The sequence below is a fragment of the Lissotriton vulgaris genome, chromosome 1_2 (assembly GCF_964263255.1).
Source record: "Lissotriton vulgaris chromosome 1_2, aLisVul1.2, whole genome shotgun sequence".
Lineage (NCBI taxonomy): Eukaryota > Metazoa > Chordata > Amphibia > Caudata > Salamandridae > Lissotriton > Lissotriton vulgaris.
Genome location: NC_141686.1, coordinates 269,281,505 through 269,299,159, shown reverse-complemented (window position 1 = coordinate 269,299,159; position 17,655 = coordinate 269,281,505). Strand labels below are relative to the sequence as shown.

Sequence of the window (17,655 nt, the reverse complement as noted above, 5' to 3'; positions counted from 1 at the left end):
ATTTCAGGGGTGCAACAGGGTGTCCTTTGGACACCCCTGCACCCTTAAAATCGCATTCTCAATTTGCCATTCGCTAATTGCTAATCGCAAATTGAGAATGTCTTCCCATTCATTCCTCTGGGTCTCTAGGCCAATAGGAATGAATGGGGAGATATTCCTTAATTTGCGAGTCGCAATTAAGGAATATTAAGAAATCGCAATTTATTTAGCGATTTCTTGATGCATTGCATTTTACAATTCCTTAATTGCGATTCCTTATTTTTCGCAATTAAGGAATCGCAAAAAGCAATATTGGTGCATGTGCCTGATAGTTCCTATAGGTCAGTCCACGATGCCGCCCTCTGTGGAAACCCACATTTACCACCGGTGCGATGCTGCTTCACCCTGGCAGGGCGCGGATTGGCCACGACAGTCCCAATTTCCCCCGCTTCGGTCTTGGTTGGTTGGGCACCTCTCATCCCAGACTGTTCATCATCAGACCCGTTCGAGCATCTGATATCTGCTCTTTTTCTCTTCCCCTGTTTTCTGTTACGCTCTAAACTGCATTTGCTGCGCTTACAGCCCCATTACCGCCGACATGCCGCCGGATTACTCTTGCTGCCAAATAGCTCCTTGCAGCTGTTTTCTCACCGCGAGGCACATTCTCTCGTTCACCTGCACCATTAGCGTCTGCTACGTCCAGGGGTGCTCTGGGCAGGCGCCCAGCGACTGACTGCCCCCAAACTGAGGGAATGTAATGTAATGTAAACAAGATTTGTAAAGCGCACTGCAACCCATCGGGCATCCTGCCGCTAAAAGAGGGAAGAAACACTGTAAACTGTGATCTGAAAAAACAGTAATAGACAACTGTAATCTTAGCAGCTGGAGGTCAGATTTTTGAAAAGGGACAAGTTTTTATTTGTTTACGGAAGGGCAAAAGCTCGTTTATCTGTTGCAGTTCCAGTGGTAGCTTGTTCCAAAGTCTTGCAGCGGCAACACTAAAAGCTTGACCCCCCCCCCAACGTGGCTCTTCTAGTCAGGGGGCCTTTCACCAGAAAAGCTGAAGAGGATCGAAGGCAGCAGGAAGGGGCATACCTGCAAAATGTACGCTGCAATGGTATGGGACCAAAACCATGCAGTGCCTTAACCCCTTCGCTGCGGGGGGGGGGGGGCGCAGCGCCGCCGTGCTGGTGACGAGCTCAGCTCGTCATGAAGAGCAGCAGAGCTGCCCTCATGACGAGCTCAGCTCGTCACGGCCGCAACCGTTTTTGGAACGTTCAGCACAGCGGGGAAATTAGCCCCGCGTGCGAACGTTCCAACGGCCGTGACGAGCTGAGCTCGTCAGCAGCACCCATGAGGTTAAACACAACGCAGAGATTTAAAATAAATCCTATGCACTATGGGGAGCCAATGTAGCTCCGCAAGGGCCTGGGGAGAGGAGGAATGCCGAGGTCGCGACAGAGCCAACTAGGAATCTATCGCACATGTGTGGGGCGGGAACGGCGGGCACCTGATGAACAAGGGGGGTTCATTCAGAATAGGGGGACACAAGTGATGCGTATCTAGGAGGCCACTTGCTCTGAGCTGCATTGAGGCAGGTGTAGGAATGGCCAGAAGCAGGAAGGAATGTTAATGAAGGGCTGTCCTTCCCCAGGGATGTCCTTCTTGGGCCCCGAGCAAGGGCGATGAAAAGACCTCCTTTGTGGGGCAGTGTGACACACAGCAACAAATGAAAACCTGCTGCATGGCCGACTCTTCCAGCTGCAAGGGTGGGTCATCACACCACAAGGGTTCAAAGGCAAGCAACAGAGAGCCCCGTAGGCGCTGGGAGTAGGGGTATGGGTGTGGAGGGAAGGAGGGGGGGGGGGCAGTGCACCTCCAAAATACCCACGCTGGAGTTCAGAAGTTGAATAGACAAAGACGCCTTTGAATTCTGTGTTTTCTTGTCCCGTTTCAGTGCCAAAGGCAGAGTTCCACAGTAAGTCTGTGTCTTCTGACAAGTTGCTGCTTACTCTGACAAGAACAAAACTTGTGTTTTCTTTCTCTGACTGCAAAGTGAGAGAATTTTGTGAAGATGACAATCTCGCTTGGGTACAGAGGAAGTGAAAAGAAAGGCTAGGTGTCATTTTTTCGAGACACACAACAACCTTTAAATACCTGTGAAGGTACACATATTTCGAAATATATCAGCAATCAGGAAAACGCAAACGAAGCACATTATTTTCTAATCCTGAAGTGTGATGGAAGCAAATATTTCTATAGGATCAAACCAAATCAAGACCCTTTACTTCCCTGAAACTTCATTTGTTTGCTTCATGGTTTTATCACTACAGGTGCACCTCTGTGCACATTGAGTGCCCATTGCAACATAAAAGGTGACTTTGCGCTGCCACACGAGCTCCCGAATGCACCACAGCTACAGGCCACACCCTTTGCACTCCTGCGGAATGGGCGTGGCTCATTTGCTACATTTGTTTTTTGGCTTGGATCCAGCCTAAATCTTAATAATGGCAGCACCCCCACTCAGAAAACTGTCCCAGCACCACTCGAGAGCCCTGCACAAAGGTCCGAGCTCTGTGCACCTTAACCTCATCGCTGCGGCGCATATTTTTGCGCTACGCTGCTTTTTTCAAAAAGCTGCGTTAGATGACGAGCTCAGCTCGTCATCCGCACACGCCCGTCATCAGCTCGTCATCAGCATCGAAGGGGTTAAGGAACATTACTCAAAACTTGAAATTCGGTCTCGCGGTAGATCCAGGCCTCATCTCTATGATCCTCTGGTTCTGCGGCATTCTGGTTTTGCCCTACCCAGGAACCTGTGCCGTAGCCTATCCCAAGACTTCTGGTCCATGCTGCCACCCACATGGAGTGCCGTCAACCAGTACCACCTGCAGGTGAGGAAGGGGCAGCAACTTTCATTCACATGCCTGAGCGCCTGGACCCTGGGGACCCGGCACATGTCGGGCGGAGCTCCTCAGATTGAGTTTCACATTGTGTTTGGCTTTCGATAGAGCTTGCATCTCACCTCGCACCTGCTTTGTTGCACTAAGCTCGTCACTGGTGAAGTTCACAAAGTGTGTGGAATGTCGCCAGTGCCTGTGGATGGAATCTCAGGTGATCCACGGACAGTCACGATGAAATGCTGGATCCAATCCCTCTTTAAGGGTGGTGAAGGTTCCAATAGGCGGACTCTTCAGGCCCTGGCCCTCATGGCCAAATTGGAGGAGGGGGGCATGTTCTCATGTAGCCAACAAGGGGATTTCAATCTACAAGAAAAGAATATTCTTCATTGACATATTTCTCAGACGGGGCCTGTTCATGGGTGAATTTAAAGGTTGAAGGCGTTAAGGAGCCTGATGAAGGCTGGTAAAGAGTTACATCGTTTCGGCTCACGGTCTAGGAATTGGGGTGGTGGGGAATCCTCCTTTGTCGAATCATTAAATCTGTAGGTGATATTGTACTTTTTTTCTGGACCATCAGCTAACACCCAGAAAGGGTCCTTTGCAGCGAAAGATGTTTGGGTTTAGAGCCTTGTATGCTAAACAGGCCGTTTACAAGTGCATCTTGTCTTGATCGAGAGCCATTCTTAGAAGGAGAAGACTGGAGCGACGCGGTCCTCTGTGCAGGGACTGGAGGCTGCCTCCTGCAGCAGAGGGGCCACCTTTAAGGGCACCGAGCACCTCAATGTCCATCCGAAGGCCATTCTGTAGTCCTGGCAGGATAGGATTTTACTTCAACATTTAGGCCCCCAGAATGTAGGTTTGTACTTGCAAAAATGCCTCTTTACCCAGTTTTTTAGTGTTCGCTTCAAGGTTAGGTTTCTCTTCTGAGATGACTTGTAAAGATTTCGACTGAATCCACAGTTTGAGGCAGTATTATGAGTATATCATTTTCATTTATATGACAATTTCTGATTGGTAAAATATGAAATTCAGATTTTTAGTTCTTCCACTTCAGGTGTCTGCTCCTCAGTCACTTTGAGAGTTTGTGAGAACAGAAGTTTAGGACTGAGCGGTCAGTGTTTTGTGGTCACCTAAGTATAACAGGTTCATCTGTGTAAAGGTCAGACTGAATCGTAGTTCGATCCGTGGGCACCCAAGGGGTCCAGCGCAGATTTTGTTCGGTGTGGGGGCCAATACGGACCCCAATATACCCTAAAGGTTACACTGATTCGTTTTAGAGAGAAAATGGACAACTTTTACAGATTGATACCAGTCTTAGAGAGAATTCACACCATAATAGTGCGGTGTTCGTAATAACCGCTCCTTCTTCAAGAAGACAGAGGATGTTATGGCCCACCGAATCAAAGCTGGCTGTGATTTTGAGAAGATGCTGATAAGGAAGGGCAGTCCTGTGATAGGGTGGAAATTCTCAGTAGAGTTTGAGGCCGCGGTCTGGTTCCGAGCAGAGCTTTACCACAACCCGTTTTCAAGAGGTGAGTGGTTCAACTATATTTCAGGGAGATTTTATGATTACAAGCCAGTTTGGCATCCCAGAACGCAGCGTTGGGTATAGAATCATTGCGCTATTGTGTAGCTTTTTAAAAACCACCTTCATTCTTTGAGACAGTCAGAGCATCCTGCCATGACATGAGCAGAACTAGGAATTTACCTGTAATCTGAATATGTCTAATCCTAATACGACTTGTCGTAGATTACTCTGAGTTAACCATATTTTCTTTGACCAGTTCTGATGGGCTAACTTTGTGTGGGTAGCTGTACTTCCAGAGATTGTAAAGAGGCTGCGCTCCAGGGGAGGGACAAACACAAGATGGACACACTGGGACAATGAATGCCATCGAATAGGAAACAAGCAAATGAGCGACAATAGAACCAGCCAATGGTAAACAATGAGCGGCTGTAAATCCTTGATAAATTCACAGTAGAGTATTTGAGGCCAGACCACTTCCGCCCCGATAGGCTCGACCTACAATAGCCCCCCTGTCCTTAGCACGCCGTACCAGAAGCATCACGGGTGCCACGTTTTCAGTTACTTTAGAAAAGTTCCAGATTACTTTTGAAAAGTTACTTTCAGGCCTGAGGGGTGCCCCCTGTGATCCGGGCCAGTCATTCTAGGGTGAAGCGGGCGGGTGGGCACTGCCCAGCCCTCACTGCCCAGCCCTCACTGCCTGGGGTGGTGAGCATTAAGGTGTTCGGGGCTCCCCCCAGTTCACACCTTGAGCCGGCCAGGTCGGCGCACGCCTGTGGGAGGGAGGGGCGGATCAGGTTGGCCGCCAGGCCCCGCCTAGGCCGGGCAGCTCGGGTCTGACGTCTGGGGGTGGAGACTCTTCGCCCGCCCTTCCACCCTCCCGTCCGACCGGTTGGACAGGTGCGCGGCGCCGGCTCAGGATCCGGAGGTGCCCGACGGGGAAAGGCAGAGGCGCCGGAGGAGCGTCCGACGAACCCCGCTTTACAGCACCCCTGACTCCTTCCTGCTTGCCGAGGGTCGACGGATTCCTGCCTCTTGCTTTTCTGGGGGACACTTTCTGCGCCCTGGAGCCCGGTGCAAACTTCAGCCCGTGTTTCCTGGACTTTCACAAATCGGTGTTTGTTCCCCCAGCGCTTTTCTTCTTTGCGGCCTAGTTCAAGCCGCTCGAGACGGAAAAAAGGGTAACCCCGTCAAATCAAACTTTTTGGAGGCGATACCTGTTGAGTGTTGACAAGGTGCCGGCTTTGGAAGGCTGAGGGTTCGGGGTTCCCTGATCGGCGGCGCCCCCTCCTCGCGCCTCAGGACTGGTTCCCCCTCCCGCCATGCCCGGCCGGGCACCGAGGGTGGCGACCCCCCTACTGCCCAGGTAGACGGAGATTCGGTGGTCTTTGGTGAGTACACGCCTTCATTCTTTTATTTGTAAAACCGTTCCCAGATTGAGGGCCCACAGCGCCGAACATTAGGGAAAGCGGCTTCTATGAGCTGGGCAAGGCATGGTGTTGGTAAACACTGGAGTAATGTGGGCGTTCTTGGATTAAGCAGTGGTTGGTTATCAGAAAGGCTCTGGGAGACAAAGACAGACAAGAATATGTTACAAAGGGGGCAGGGAGTCAATGCAACGGCAGTGTCAGCGCGAGGACGCTTTACAAATATGTTGAGTGGCAGGTAAGAGACGCCAGTCCAGGGCAGCCCTGTGTGTAACAGCGTGTTTACCAACAAACAGGGTGTTGTACTCCGTACCTGGTGTGTAAACAGTGCTGCTTGTTTGCACTCGCTGTCTCAGGACTCACCGGTTCTCTCGGCGTTGCCCCAGCTCACCTGTGTGTTTGGTGCGCCGGGAGTGACCGTCGCCTGGTGATTCCAGGGTCTGACATTACAAGCTGTGGGGCGTTCGTCCGCCCAGGGGCAGCGCTGTAGGGTGGGGACGGGCCTGCTTTGGGATGTAGGTGACAGTAGTGCATCATCAGGTACATTGGCACCGGTGCGCAAGCGTCTGGGGCTAACACCGCGTCATATCAGCTTAGCCAAACTCAGGGAGGGGCTAGGGCCCCCGCCTCCCTTGCATCAGGGTCATGGCACGCCAGGATACCCGCTGAGCTATCTGGAGTCTGAGGGAACAAGGCCAGCCCTGCTGTCTCCAAACCCTGGCCGGGCTCGGTTCAGTGTTTGTGGGTGAACGACCAGTGTTGGAAGGCATAGCTCGGTCGGCGCGAGCGCCTGCTGCAGAGATCGGTTTGCAAGAGTAGCCTCGGATGCATGGCCCTAAGAGAGGCGAAGCGTTTTGTTTATTATAACTAAGCAGCACACTTTTCAAAGAGCCGTGCAAACTCACGTGTTGAGCGCACTTGTACCACCTGCAGTAGAACAGGAAGTCGAGTACACGTGCGTTGATCGATAAATGACCCCTTTAGAGCTCACACTGGAGGTGTATCCGGCCTCTCGGGCTCTGGTGTGCGCTGTGTACATCCACTTTGTAGCTACAACATCAAGATCTGTCCAACTTGCATATTGGCTGTTGTGATTTGTCCACAATTAAATATATTTAAAATGTGCTGCACTCAAGAGGTGTGACAGTTATTCGAACACCGTTTGTATGAGCAGCAACCTGGTTGTGTGGGACGCCGACTTTGAGACACACCACTGCCCCCTTCTCGCTTTCTCAAGTGGGAGATTAAGATTCCCCAAGGCCGGCGGGGCTGGGGCGCAGTCAGACTTGTCTGCAGTGGTGCTGGAGAACTCCTAGTATTCTGACCAGATTTGTGGGCCACACCCCGAGTGCTGCCAAAGCCTTTGGCCTCATTTCGAGTCTTGTGTCTAGGGGTGGGGGGTTCACCTGGAGTATCAGGTCTATGTCTGGAGGGTTCACCTGGAGTATCGTATCTAGGTCTGGGGGGTTCACCTGGAGTATCGTATCTAGGTCTGGGGGGTTCACCTGGAGTATCATGCCTAGGTCTGGGGGGGTTCACCTGGAGTTTCGTGCCCAGGTCTGGAGTGGTTCACCTGGAGTATCGTGCCCAGGTCTGGAGGGGTTCACCTGGAGTATCATGCCTAGGTCTGGAGGGGTTCACGATAGTCTGGGGGGGGTTCACCTGGAGTATCGTGTCTAGGTCTGGGGGGGTTCACCTGGAGTATCGTGCCTAGGTCTGGGGGGTTCACCTGGAGTATCGTGTCCATGTCTGGGGGTTCACCTGGAGTATCGTGTCCATGTCTGGGGGTTCACCTGGAGTATCGTGTCTAGGTCTGGGGGGGTTCACCTGGAGTATCGTGTCCATGTCTGGGGGTTCACCTGGAGTATCGTGTCTAGGTCTGGGGGAGTTCACCTGGAGTATCGTGTCTAGGTCTGGGGGGGTTCACCTGGAGTATCGTGCCTAGGTCTGGGGGAGTTCACCTGGAGTATCATGTCCATGTCTGGGGGTTCACCTGGAGTACCGTGTCTAGGTCTGGGGGGGGTTCACCTGGAGTATCGTGTCTAGCTCTGGGGGGTTCACCTGGAGTATCGTGCCTAGGTCTGGGGGGTTCACCTGGAGTATCGTGCCTAGGTCTGGGGGGGTTCATCTGGAGTATCTTGTCCATGTCTGGGGGTTCACCTGGAGTATCGTGTCTAGCTCTGGGGGGTTCACCTGGTGTATCGTGTCTAGGTATCGTGCCTAGGTCTGGGGGGGTTCACCTGGAGTATCGTGTCCATGTCTGGGGGTTCACCTGGAGTATCGTGTCTAGCTCTGGGGGGTTCACCTGGTGTATCGTGTCTAAGTCTGGGGGGGGTTCACCTGGAGTATCGTGTCTAGGTCTGGGGGGGTTCACCTGGAGTATCGTGTCTAGGTCTGGGGGGGTTCACCTGGAGTATCGTGCCTAGGTCTGGGGGGGTTCACCTGGAGTATCGTGTCCATGTCTGGGGGTTCACCTGGAGTATCGTGTCTAGGTCTGGGGGGGTCACCTGGAGTATCATGTCTAGGTCTGGAGGGTACACCCGGAGTATTGTCTAGCTCTGGGGGGTTCACCTGGAGTATCGTATCTAGCTCTGGGGGGGTTCACCTGGAGTATCGTATATAGGTAAAACCTGGTGTTAAGTTGTCGAAACGAGGAGAAATACATTTCTTCTTGTTTTTCCATGTGTTTTGCCTTGTGCAGCAGACATGGAAGAAGCAAAATGCCATGGATTGTTTATGTACAGGAAGCTCTGCCTTCCTGTACATACATTTTAAAAAAAAAACCACAATTTTGTGACTTTAATGTGACACATGAGTGACTAAATGGCATTTCAGGATTGCTTATGCGCAGGAAGGGACAGCTTCCTACACACAAACCATTCTCCCCTGCACGCAGACACCCTTGCGCCATGGTGCATAGGTGCCTGCGTTGGCGCTAATTTGCTAAACTTCGCGCCATCGCAGGAGGAAACGCAAGGCTCCACTTTAAGTTGTAAATATGGTGCCGCCTTGCGTTTCAGAAGTGGCGGAGTGAGGCATTAAGCCAAGGAGGCTAACACTGCGCTACGCCACTTCCTTGTACATATGCCCCATAGTTCTTATTAGCGCTGCAGTCCCCGGCTCACAGTCCGTCTACCCCAACGCCAAATCATTGTGAGATGAAATTACACACAGCTATGAATCCGACTTCCGAAAAATCATATTTAGGAGCTGACAACCGCCAGGGAGAGTGTTTTGTGCTACATGTAAACATGTAAAGCGAGGCGGTACAGCAGGCCAACCATGCCCAAAGACACCCAAGGACCTCTTCCTCTGCCATTCGTGGATGAATTCTAGAAATAACGCCCTGCGCCAGGTGTCCAGACTCAAGGCGCTAGCTCTGCGATGATGAATATGCAGAATTCAGGTTCTTGTTTCCCGCAGATATAAACCTCCACCGCCCGCACCCTCCAGCCCTACATATTTAAGCTGTGTTACACGTTTTACTTTTCGCGTGCCTGGGGTTGAGTCCTCCGCGGAATTCGTTCTGTCTTCCCTGCAGCTCAGGAGGGACTTGTGGGAATCGTTTGTTACCGTAGAGGGCTGGTGGTTCCACACAGCCGAAGGTCCCGACCCGTGTTGCCTGTCCACCCCACCCCAACCCAACCACAGGCGGTACCTAAAACTCTGTAGACATGACAAGAGTAGGCCGAACTGCTAGGGCGGTCGACCTCGAACGTGGGGAACCGAGTTCGAGTCTCAGCAATGACGCGGAACATCTTGTGATTCTGGGCAATTCACTTAATCTCCCCATGCCTAACAAAAAAAATGAATGTGTCCTCATGTAATGCAACTGGTGCTATGTAAAGCGCTCTGATACCCGATTCAGGTCAAGTTCGCACTATATAAAACTCTTAAAAAAAAAAAAAAATCGCACCTACGTTATCTGCTACTGGGAAAACCGTGGGTGACTGGAGACTCAAACCTCCCAGGGGTACCACACTCCTTCCACAGAAATGACTGACACCACTGAAGGACACACCCCTAGAGGCATTAATGAGGAAAGAAAAGCGTTGCGGACAATCCGCAATTTGATTGTTCCGTATTGAGGGGCGGATGTGTGTTTTATTTGGTCTTTGCTGCTGGAACACACAGCTCTGCAGCAGGTGCTTTAACTCGCCGAGCCACCTCCATACAAGGGTGGCCCTTCCTTCTATTGGTGCGCCATTGTTCAAGACACCTGCGCACACACCCTGCTCTTCATCAAGTGCATTGACACACTCAGGAACACACAGCTCTGCAGCAGGTGCTTTAACTCGCCGAGCCACCTCCATACAAGGGTGGCCCTTCCTTCTATTGGTGCACCATTGTTCAAGACACCTGCGCACACACCCTGCTCTTCATCAAGTGCATTGACACACTCAGGAACACACAGCTCTGCAGCAGGTGCTTTAACTCGCCGAGCCACCTCCATACAAGGGTGGCCCTTCCTTCTATTGGTGCACCATTGTTCAAGACACCTGCGCACACACCCTGCTCTTCATCAAGTGCATTGACACACTCAGCTGTCTGAGCAGGCGTTCAGGGCAGATGTGGGGCGTGGCATCGCTACAGGTCAGTCTTTTATTGAGAGGTGCACTCCTTTAATTTCCTGTTGCTATTTCTCCTCAAATGAAATCTTTTCATGATAAAGTGGTGCTCAACCGCTGCGTGTTCTGTCGTCGACATGTTACATAAACTAGGAAAATAGAACTATTACGCGGACTTGGATACGGTGTGCACTGTTCACTTCGAACCAAAATTCATAACTGGCCTAATCACTATCTGAGCCACAATTATCTTATTTCTGCATTTTTTTAAGCATTTATTTATTTGTTCATAATGTATAATCAGTTCATTACATTTGGTACCATACTGCTAGACTGGGCTTTAAGTGGGCCGGGTCTGAGCACCGGCAGGCCTCGAAACGGGTCTCTATCGGGCGCTGTTTTGTGCCCTGGCAGTGGCACAGAAGGTACGTTTCTTTCAAGCGTTGCAGGGGAAGGGAAATCCTTTAGAGAGTCATTTGCTCTCTGGATTTCTCTTCTTTTCAGAACTAAGGAGAGGCAACATTGTCGTGGTGTCACCAGGGCCTTAAGTCGAAGCTTTTTCACTAGTATATACAAGCCACAGTTGCTTCTTATTTATCTTATGCAACTAACAACCATTGACAAATCCAATAGCACTGTCTTGTTGTAAGTATGATGTTACTTGTTGTATAATATATCTGGATGCAATGACAGAAACAGCAAAATACCAGTCGGGCGGCACACTATGCCAAGCACAAACCTTTAGCTTATGTGTTTTTAGCCACGCACTAAATTACATTGACCATGCCCCCTGGAGACCCTCTCCCCATCTCCCCCCCCCCCCCCCCCCAAGTTTTTTCATCCCACTTAAAGCCCTGCTGCTAGCACCAGGTGCTTTACACCTTACAACAAACAGGTTTTTTCAACAAAATCAACTTTGATACAAAATGTGACATCAATATGAAAACATGACCTTTTGTGCACTACAGGAAAAAAAAATGTCCTGCTCGATTTCATGCCTGATGCATTTTGGGACTGCAAGGTCCCTTCCTCAGGGGCACATCTCGTGTCCTTCTATACCACAGAAGAGATGTATTAATGTTGAGGATAACCAATCAGAACCAATCTCCAAGATGTCACGATACATCACAAATGGTAACCTGCTCTTCACGGCATTCAGGGTATCAGCGCTGCCCGAGCCTGCCTGCGATCACGAGCAGTGCACGTGAGTGCGGCTGGTACGTGTCCTACTCGGATGTCTGCAGCAGCTACACTCACTCTGAGCGCTCGAGGGGAGGCCTCTGCAGCAGGTGCATGGACCCACTGCGCTGCATTGCTATTAGTGTCAGTTGAGCCTCTTGAAGCAGTTGTGAGGTAATGATCCGTTAACGGGGCGGCTGGAGCCGGGTTCTCACATTGTAACCAGGATGGCTCCTTTAGGCGTCTCCTTGGTGAGAAAGGATGCGTGAGATGTGATCTGAACGATAACTCTGCGCGTGGGAGGACGTGTGTGGGGCGGGGGTGGGGGCGGGGGGGGGGATCTCACGGCTGCTACGGGCGTGCGCTCTCTTTCTAGAGCTGAAGTGACAAGAAATAGTGGCACGTGCAGCGCAGGCCTCTGGGCGCTGGTTCCAAACAGAGCGACCCCGCCGCGCCAGGGCCGCGTCCACTGCTGGTGAAGTGTTTGTACCGCAGCCAGCGCCTCGAAGAGGTGGAGAGCGCCTGACACATGGGCGCCGCCTGACACATGGGCGCCCACTCACAGGCTTGCGCATGAAGGCATTCGGCATTCAAGAGAACGCAATCCTGGTTTCGGTGGATACTGCGCATCCGCAGCTCTTACATTACTGCTCCTCGGGGCTTTACTGCATGCTCTTCCACACAGCCATGGGCTCCTTCTGTGATCGCTCGCGCTGCAGGAGAACCGGGAACTCCCGCTAAGCTCGCTCGTGCTTCTGCAGAACCGGGAACCCACTCTTGCTTCTGCAGAACCGGGAACTCACTCATGTTTCTGCAGAACTGAAAACTCGTGCTTCAGCTGGACCAGGAACTCACTCACACCACAGTAGAACCGTGAACTCACGCCAAGCTCACACCTGCTTCTGCAGAACTGCAAACTCAAGCTAGGCTCACTCACACTTCAGCAGAACCGGGAACTCACTGTAAGCTCCAGGGGCGGCTCTAGGCTCATGGCGGCCCTGGGCAGGGAGCGTAGGTAGGGGGCCCCGGAAGAGGGGGTCCGGGCGGGGCGGAGCGCGGAGGCCATTGAACAGCGGGGGGTCAGGGTGTTTGGGAGTGGAACAGAGCCGAAGGCCACCAAATCCCTGCCAGGGGCCACCACACAAATATGTATCCATCCTTAGAGGATTATTATATTAAGGGTATATATTGGCGTGGTGGCTCCTGGCGTTTAGTGGCCCTGTGCAGGTGCACAGCTTGCACATGCCTAAGGCCGCCCCTGTAAGCTCACTCGCACTTCAGCAGAACCGGGAACTCACTGTAAGCTCAGTCACGCTTCAGCAGAACCGGGAACTCACTGTAAGCTCACTCGCGCTTCAGCCGAACCGGGAACTTACTGTAAGCTCACTCACGCTGCAGGATCGAAAGCCAGTGATCACACATAGGCAATATTAGTCACAGGAGAAAGCCCTCCTCTCAGGAGTACGGCAGGGATCAAGTCTCAGCCCGACTCTCTTTAATGTCTATATAGCCCCATTGATTAAGCTGATATTGTCCTTCGATATTGATACCGTCTCATATGCGGATGATACGCAGCTTATCCTGATATTCGAGAATAACACCATGCAGCCAGAAGGCCATCTCTGCAAATGCCTGACTGCAACATTCAGTTGGATGAATGCAAACCACCTAAGTGTAATTCTGGAAAAACAGAAATTCTACCCCTAGGCCAAGAGAAATTTTTCTCACCCAAATGTTGGTGGCCAGCCAATACCACCCCTCCTCCAAACACAGTAAACGTGGTTTGAACTTGTTTTATGCAATTTTGTAATGATTTTAAATAATCACGCAAATAAACTACTACTACTACTACTACAAAAAAAAGGTAATTTGGGAATTAAATCTAACACTACTCTGTCATTTAAACAGCAATCGTTGGCTGTTGCCGGAGCCTGTTTCCACATTATAATATATAGCCCTAAAGAGATTCTTTGACCCGATTTTGTGCAAAACTCTGATCTAATGGTCCCTCTCCGACTATTAGCAGCTAACCTGGTTTTCCGAATTCCATCTCTGGTTGCCGTTTCAGCGCCATGATGCTCCTTTGAGTGATAGCTGCGCTATACAAACGTAACATAACATTACATATACATCCAAGTACTTGCACACATGCCAAATTTTCTCACTAATAGAAGTCGAGATCCAGATTCTGACACTGAACCTACACCCAACAGGCAATGAATGGGTTAAACAAGGTCTTTGGTGGCTGCATGCACGGCACATCAGGGTTCAACGTCCATCGCTCATGCACCAGCCGCCAGCTTGTTTTTCCTTCTTTTCCCCTCCTGAATTAACTCTGTATTTTTACTTTTGTTGTGTATGGCTCTGTCTATATACACGCCAGTGCTGGCGCAGTGGCCAGAGTTGCAATGTGCATTCAATAGACTTTTGTGGTTGTTTGAGAGGTGAAGGGAGTTAACATTCAACAAATCACAATTATAACCGTGTAGCTTAGGGTGGATTTATTAAACATTTAGTATCAAACCTCCAAGTAAGCAAGACAGAAAAGTATCCCATGCAGAAGGTATTAGAACAAGTATATCAAGGCGTCTGATATGGATTCAGGCTCGAAAGCAGAAATCTAATATAAATATCTCATTCAAAACCTGACTCCTTACTGTCCCCCCAGAACAATATGCTCCTCCAGTCTAAATGATCTTGTGGTTCCTCATACCAAATCTGTTTCATGGGGAGATAGAAGATTCCTGGTATCAGCCCCTAAGCTATGGAATACTCTGCCTCACTCGACAAAAACAAGCCCTTCACTCTGGTCCTTTCGCAAGCAACTCAAGACCTGGCTTTTTAATCAGTAAACTCAGATCTCCCCTCTCTGGTTAAATATTGCAGATATCTTAGCGCCGAGACGCCCTTGGGCCATTGTTCGCGCTCTAAAAATACTATTAATAAATAAATAAATAATAACAATCTACAGTCAGGGCTATCTAAGAACCAAAGACTAGGGTTCGAAGCTCCGTTACTCCCTTCTAAGCATGAATAATTCAAAAGCCATTTAACCTAAATCAGAATCCAGCTATAGATGGGTCATTAAGGATGGGCAGTGGGGAATATAAGAATGCAGGAAAGTGTCAGCATTAGTAGGATTTCAGTAGACAACCTCCAAAGGGACAAGTGCTTAGCATATAGCCATACACTCTCAAGCAACGGGGCAAGCAGAAAGCAGGGATTGGGGGTTCAATCAATCAATCAATCAATCAGTGACACTTATAGAGCGCGCTACATACCCGTAGGGTCTCAAGGCGCTGGGGGGGGGGGTGGGGGGGCCGCTACTGCACGATCAGCCAGGTCTTCAGCTTCTTCCTGAAGGAGAGGTGGTCTTGGGTCAGGCGCAGGTCGGTCGGGAGGGAGTTCCAGGTCTTGGCGGCCAGGTAGGAGAAGGACCTTCCTCCTGTAGTCGCTCTTCGGATGCGGGGGACGGCGGCGAGGGCGTGGTTGGCTGATCGGAGGTGGCGTTTGGGAGCGTAGAAGTTGATCCGGCTGTTGAGGTAGCTCGGGCCTTGGTCGTGTAGGGCTTTGTGTGCGTGGGTGAGGAGGCGGAAGGTGATTCTTTTGTTGACGGGGAGCCAGTGAAGGTCTCTCAGATGTCCGGTGATGTGGCTGGTTCGTGGGATGTCGAGGATGAGTCTGGCTGAGGCGTTCTGGATCCGCTGGAGTCTCTTCTGGAGCTTGGCGGTGGTGCCGGCGTAGAGGGCGTTGCCGTAGTCCAGTCGGCTGGTGACGAGGGCCTGGGTGACGGTCTTCCTGGTCTCGGTGGGGATCCACCGGAAGATCTTCCGTAGCATGCGTAGGATGTTGAAGCACGCCGAGGAGACGGCGTTGACTTGCCTGGTCATGGAGAGGGAGGAGTCCAGGATGAAGCCCAGGTTGCGTGCATGGTCTGTCGGTTTGGGTGCGGTGCCCAGGGCGGGAGGCCACCAGGAGTCGTCCCAGGCGGAGGGGGAAGAGCCCAGGATGAGGACCTCCGACTTGTCAGAGTTCAGTTTCAGGCGGCTGGTCGTCATCCACTCGGCTACCTCTTTCATCCCTTCGTGCAGGTTGGCTCTGGCGGAGGCGGGGTCGTTGGTCAGGGAGAGGATCAGCTGGGTGTCGTCGGCGTAGGAGATTATGCTGAGGTTGTGTTTGCGTACGATGGCCGCGAGGGGGCTCATGTAGACGTTGAAGAGGGTGGGGCTCAGAGATGATCCTTGAGGGACGCCGCAGATGACTTCGGAGGCCTCTGACTTGTACGGTGGTAGGCGGACTCTCTGTGTTCTTCCGTCGAGGAAGGAGATGATCCATTCCAGCGCCTTGTCCTGGATTCCGATGTTGCTGAGGCGCTGTACTAGGGTGCGGTGGCAGACCGTGTCGAATGCCGCGGAGAGGTCTAGGAGGATGAGGGCCGCTGTTTCTTCATTGTCCATCAGGGCTCGGATGTCATCGGTGGCGGCGATGAGGGCGGTCTCGGTGCTGTGATTGGCTCGGAAGCCGGACTGTGAGGGGTCGAGGGATCCGTTCGTCTCGAGGAAGGCGGCCATCTGCTTGTTGACGGTCTTCTCGATGACTTTGTCTGGAAACGGGAGGAGCGAGATGGGGCGGTAGTTCTTGAGTTCGGTGGGGTCCGCTGTTGGTTTCTTGAGTAGAGCGCTGAGTTCGGCGTGTTTCCAGCTCTCAGGGAAGGTGGCGGTGTCGAAGGATGTGTTGATGATGTCTCGCAGGTGGGGTGCGATGACAGCGTCGGCCTTGTTGAAGACGTGGTGAGGGCAGGGGTCGGTCGGTGATCCGGAGTGGATGGAGTTCATCGTGCGGATGGTGTCTTCGGTGCTGATCGGGGTCCAGGCGTGGAGGGTGGTGGTGGGGGGTGATTGTTCGGTCATGGTGTGCGTTGGTTGGTTGTTGAAGCTGTTGTGTATGTCCGCGATCTTGTTGTGGAAGTATGAAGCGAGGGAGTTGCAGAGGTCTTGCGATGGGGTGATGTCGTTGTTTCCTGCGCTGGGGTTGGAAAGCTCTTTCACGATGTTGAAGAGTTCCTTGCAGTTGTGTGCGTTGTTGTCCAACCGTTCCTTGAATGCTGTTTTCTTGGCGGCGCGGATCAGCTGGTGGTGCTTCCGGGTGGCAAGCTTGAAGGAGTTCCTGTTGTCCGGTGTGGGTTCCCTTCTCCAGACTTTCTCGAGGGCTCGGCAGTTCTTCTTGGAGCTCTTGAGTTCGTCGGTGAACCAAGGGGCTTTCTTGCTTCCGGGTCTGCTGGGCGGGGTCCTCAGCGGGGCGAGCTCGTCCGCGCAGATGCTGATCCACTTTGTGAGGTTGTCGGCGGCCTGGCTGGGGTTCGCTGAGCTGGCAGGAGGGTGCTGGCTCAGGGAGGTGGCGAGCTGGTCTGCTGTGATCTTGTTCCAGCTTCTGCGGGCGGCCTGTTGCTGGTGGTGGTGGGTCGTCGTTCTCTTGAAGGTGAAGTGGACGCAGCTGTGGTCCGTCCATTGAAGCTCTGTGGCGTGGCTGAAGTCGATGTCTGTGCTGGAGGTGCCGCCGAGCTTTTTGCCAGGGCCGGTTTTCGGCCGATTTTGTTACAGGGCCGATTTTGCTGCAAAAACGGCCCTGTAACAAAATCGTCCCTCAGGGGCCCAAAACCGGCCCCCACCCGTGCGGCGCACCAGGGGATTGCCCGGTACCCGCTATGGCCAGTCCGGGCCTGGCAGAGAGGTCTGTACCTCCTTAAAGTTCGACAAGATCTGGGCTATGGTCTAACGGCATATACGTGAATTATAGCATACAGGTACAGTCTCATCATCTAATTGTCATTCCTCCTTTTCTTGGACCAATGGTGGTGAACTTTTTTGTTATTTTAGCAACATTGGAGTTTTCTCCCTTCTCGAGAACCTAGGTGCTCCCACGTCCTTGAGAACCCCCGTTGTTGCAGATATGCAATGAATAAACGGCTTCTGCACAGGGTGAGTTCTTCACACTTTCTGCCAAGATGTTCTTCTCAGGCCTCTCTATCACTAATACACAATACTCCTTTCTCCAACTAATGAAGCCTTGGGCTG

The 17,655-nt window shown here is 51.8% G+C and overlaps 1 protein-coding gene across 10 annotated transcripts in view; it reads left to right on the top strand.

The window, feature by feature from the left end:
* PTPRF (protein tyrosine phosphatase receptor type F) overlaps positions 1 to 17,655 on the top strand; it is a 756,588-nt gene that overhangs the window by 255,451 nt on the left and 483,482 nt on the right. For 2 of the 10 annotated variants that reach the window (XM_086953203.1, XM_086953200.1), the window contains exon 1: positions 5,298 to 5,798. The exons of the other annotated variants lie outside the window; for them this stretch is intronic. The gene's annotated coding sequence lies outside the window, so the exon portion shown is untranslated. Of the gene's footprint in view, positions 1 to 5,297; positions 5,799 to 17,655 lie in introns of those variants that run through there. 10 annotated transcript variants of the gene reach the window in all.